The sequence below is a fragment of the Tupaia chinensis genome, unplaced genomic scaffold, assembly GCF_000334495.1.
Source record: "Tupaia chinensis unplaced genomic scaffold, TupChi_1.0 Scaffold000513_1, whole genome shotgun sequence".
Lineage (NCBI taxonomy): Eukaryota > Metazoa > Chordata > Mammalia > Scandentia > Tupaiidae > Tupaia > Tupaia belangeri.
The window spans coordinates 829,716-834,866 of NW_006160026.1; positions in this window are offsets into that span (position 1 = coordinate 829,716).

Genomic DNA, 5,151 nt, shown 5'->3' on the forward strand with positions numbered 1-5,151 from the left:
CTTCATACTGTACTTAACACATGAAACGCTCTATTTTCAGTCTGTTTATACACAGAAAACAAAAATTGTCTTATTCAATAGGTCCATCTCCAGAGTCTAGCACTACACTTGACAAAAAAATGAGTCAGATGAAAAATGAACAAGGTGAAGCAGTATTGCATTGGAGGGCAATACTAGTTTTATCTGAGGTGGTCACTGCTGATGGCTTCTTATGACCCAAGGGGTTTATGATACATGGCTCTTTGTTAAAGAAAGAGATGAAGGAACTAGGAGACAGTGACAAAGTGAATGTTCTGATGCTGCTTGAAGCAAGATTATCTCACAGTTTCAAATAGGGAAACACATGATTCTTTGTACTAGACCAGAAGACAGACCTAGACTCACAAATGCAGGGTGAGAGATGTAGTAATCATCTTCCAAAAGAGGTTGCTGAACATTAAACCTCCCTCCCAATTCCTAAAAGCCAGGGACATGGCCTTGTCTGGGGCCTGTCCTGTTTTGAAGAAATCTGTGTTTTGGCACATAGATTTTTTTTTTCCTTCTTCAAAACCAAAAATAGGTTCAGTCCTTGGGTCAGCTGTTCTCAGGTGAGGTGGTAAGGTGCTATCAGCAGAAGTTGAAAATGGATACTGTATTGCCAGATGCCCTTGGGTACAGCCAGGAGTGCCCCATGCAAGGGGTAGGAGGAAAAAGTGAGGTAATGATTATCTAGTACCACCAGTATGTGAACTCCTGGTTATTATTATCATTATTATTAATATCTTACATTCATCATGCCATAACCAAGTGCCTGGCACCATGCTGAGCCCTTCACACAGAACTATCATTTGTTCCAGACAACAGTATCCTGCAGCAGAGACTACTAGCGATATCCTCAGCTTGCAGAGGTAACTGAGGCACAGAAAAATTTACTGAGGACTACTGTGTGCCAAACTGTAAACAGAATATTCTAGGTAACCCTCCCAGCAGCTCTATGAAGTAGGTACTTGTAGTCCTTAATCGGAGGACATCTGGCCTAAAATTTCTATACCAGTCATCCTTGAGATAACTAAGACCCTAAGAAGTGAAGGCACCTGCCCAGGGCTACACAGTGAATGGAAATGGCCCTGACCCACTCATTTCACTCCATGGCATGAGTCTGCTTCCTCCACCAGTTGTGTTTCTACAGGTAATGAGGAAGTTGGGGAGTGCTGGGGGCACTAAGAGTGACCAGGTCAGGGACCAGCAGATGGCATAATGATTATATCGCTGGGCTCCAATATAGTCGACCATGGTTCTGGTTCCGAGTCTTAGAACTGGAGGCTTAAAACTCATGTCGGGTCTGTGTGACTTTATCTGTCTCTGTCTCACATGCCCTATAACAAAAATATCTCTCATAAATAAATAAATAAATAAATAAATAAATAAATAAATATAAAAGACATCTGAAGTTCAAAAACCTGAACTTTATGAATAAAAACAGTAGTAGTGGTTGGGTTTTTTTTTTGCCTCTTACATGCAAGAACTTTATGTAGATTGCATTGAATTCTAGTGGCCCATCTAAAATTACAGTGACCATTACTTTTGTTTTATAATATAGGAAAGTGAGGACTCTTCCATGAGACTATCTCCTGGTTCTAAAGCTGATACACACCAACCCCACTGCATTTCCCATCAGTACAAGGCAAAAACCTCTGGTAAGATGAAATCAGATGCACAAAGGTGAAATCCTTTATGACAGTCAAAACATAATTGGTGACACTAAGTTCATATAGTCAGGATGCCTACTCAGAGCATTCCTGTAGGGCTGGCTTACCTGTGTGTAACCAGGGCAGGCACACAGTCCAGGCCCAGAAGAGTACCATGCTTGGTTTAAGCTTTGCTTTTGCTATCTTGAAAATTCTCAGTAATTGTGTCTTTGAACTTCAGTTTGATAAGTGAAATCTCATAAGACAATAGAGAATGTCAGCGATTGAGTAACTACAAATAATACCACACAGTCTTCAAAAGGCACATGGAAAATGTGTTTTATGAAAATGCCAGGCATGGATTTAAAATTGTTTTACATCCCAAATTTTACTTGAACTCCACTTTTTACAAACTTTTTGAAATCCCTCATATAATGACAGCAAATAGAAAATTGAAAGCACCATGACAAGTCAAAAAAGAGAGATTGTGGCAGAAGGATGAAGTTTTATACCCTAGTACTTTTAATGGTATTTTTCCAACAAGGGCCTTGCATTTTCATTAGGCAGTCAGCCCTGGTCTCTTGTGAGAAGAGCAGGCTGAGGCCTAGAGAGGCTAGCAGTTTACTTGAGGTCTAGGATGTAGTAATTACCAGAGTGCTCACCTGTGGAGTTTGCTGGCCTGCTCTGAGTGGCTGAACCCAGGGATATGTGAAAGCTCTGAGCATCCGTGTGGTGGCACTTCTGTTCTCAGAGCCCTTCCTAGGATAGTTCAGCCCATAGTAGGAAAAAGAGAAATAGGCAGGGACTTGGACTCCTCATTTCTTCTCCTTCTCTAACTGTAGACAAACTTATCTCTAAGCCAACTTGAAGAAAGGTTAGTAAAGACGGACTGGACGAAGCTTAGACAGACATGCTCTTGTAAGTTATGGGTGTGGGTTCAAGTTGCTGCTCATACCTTTTAGCTGTGAGGCTCTGGGCCTCTGTTTAATGACCCTTTGACTGGAACCATTTGTTCCCTGGTTCTTTATCTTCTAGTACATTCAGAGTCAGCTCAGGGATACTTCCTCCCAGATCCCCTGCCTGAGAAAAACCAAGGCACAGAGAATTTAGATATATTCCCAAGGTCTCACAGCTTAATCTGGGACTCACGCCTATCCAATATGCTATATTGTTTCAGCCCTCAAGCATGCCATTCTGTTTCCTGCCTCAGGGCCTTTGTACCTGCTGCTTCCTAGACGATGCTGGCTGTCCTCAAGAGGCAGCTTCCTATGGTCCTTTAGTCCTCAGCTCCAAAGTCCTCTGCTTGGAGAGACTTATTTTGACTTCTCATTTAGAGGCAGTCCCATTGTTCTTGAGACTTATTTTGACTTCTCATTTAGAGGCAGCCCCATTGCTCCCTCCCCTAGCACCCGCTCTCTTCCCTTCATAATACCCACTGCAATCTTTGATTATATATTTTCATTTGTTGCTTAATGTCTTCCTCCCTCTATAAACTCTACAAGGACCAGGACAGTTGTGTTTTCTCAATTAGACCACCATTCCCTGGCCCTGTGCTGGGTACATAGACATATGTTATTAACATTCTTTTTTGGGGAAAGGGGAGGGCTCAGGATTAAACTAATCAAAGAGAAGTTATAATATCCTTGACTTGGTTATTGCACATTGCATGTGTGCTTTGAAAAACTATATCATACAACATAAAGATGTACAACAATTAAATGTGGATAAATCTATAAAATAAAATTAAATTAAAGAGAAGGTATAAGTGAGGTGACAGACAGGAGAAAGAGTTGGGACATGTAGGAATGCATATTCTCCATATGGGGGTTTGGGGATAGAGACTTCTGTGGCAGACTCCTGGAGAGCAAGGTGCCAAGTGCAGTGGTGAGGTGCTTGTGTAACCCAGATTGGGGATACAGGTTCCTGAGGGTGCTGCTGGTGCTGGGAAGGGGGTCTCTGGTGAACGCCCCCAGCCCCTGAAGTGGAGGTTGAGGCCCAACTGGAGCTCTATGGAGGCCTGGCAGGTGGAGCATGCTGCAGTATTTTTCTGGACACTGGCAGCAGCAGACTTCAAAGCTGGAACAGGCTGACCAGGAACACTGTGACCTTTGGCACAATTTCCTCCTGTCTCCTCTCTTGCTCACCCAGCAGGGAGGCCTAGCTCCCTTTCACTCTCAGTGCCTGCAGAGCAGGTTTATCTTAGATTCAGAAAGGGGAGAGAAGGAAAGACTGGGAGGACAGATTTGGTTCTACTGTCCTTGAAATTTGATAATTTGGTAAATTGCACACTGCATCCTGTAAGGTTTTTCTCTCCTTGGGCTCCAGCTTTGAGTGTACCTGTTGTTGCTAGGAGGCACATAAGCTTGTTGGAGACAGAGAGGGAAAAAGGGAGGGAGGGAGAGAGAAAAAGAGAGGGAGAGAGAGAATGAAGAGAATGAATCTTCCCTTGGGAGACTGCCACACTGCAATCCCTTCTCTACTTCTTTCAGGATTCTAGATACACACACACACACACACACACAGACATGTGCTAGTGGTTTTTGTTTTTGTTTTTGTTTTTGTTTTTGTTTTTGTTTTTTAATTGCCAGATATGGTACTCAAATCACAGAGTTGACCAGGTGGGATCCAGTCACCTTAACTGCCATACCACCAGCTGGTCTGAGTTATTCTACTTTTTACTAGGCAGTCTTACACATTATGTTATTTATCCTTTTGGGTTGATATAACCACTTCTTAGTTGAGGAAGCAGGCTGCGAGGCTGTAGAAAGACTCTCCCAGGGTCATATTGCTAGTCCATGCAAATTTGGACCTGTCCCTTCTGTCTTGAGCCTTTTTCCATTTTTTTAATTATTTTTTTAACCTTGACTTATTTCTCCAAGCAGTGGAAGTAGACTATAGTTTACATTGTTGACATCTGCAGACTTATTATTTTCACTATCACCGTTACTATCAACAACAAAGAATAGAACTGCCAACATTTGTATTTGTAGAAGACTTTATAGGTTTTTTTTTTTGAGAGTTTTTTTGCTACAGGGAGTGTGCACTTGCCTGACAGACAGAGAGAGACATAGAGACAGAAAGTGAGAAATCACCCCCCAGAGGGGATGGTCATGCTGCAATCCCTTCTTCTCCATTCTCCTCTCGGGATCTTGGGCACGCATGCACATGTGCCCGGCGTGAGTTTTAAGCCACCGGGTCCAGGACATGAAACGTGGTCGACTACGTGGGAGTCCAGCGACATAGCCATTACGCTAACTGCTGGTTCCCAAGACTTTATAGCTTAAGGTGTACTTTCCACCTACATTGTCTTTTTTGGATTCCATAATCCTGCCTTTGTATATAGAAAAATATCTAGAAAATATTGAGATAATTTCTTCATTGGGAACTGCCCACTGAGGAAGACTTTATTTGCATATGCAAGAGAGAGATTAGCTAATTTCTGGGAAAAGTACTTAAGTGACTGACTTTAATCTCCACTCTTCCA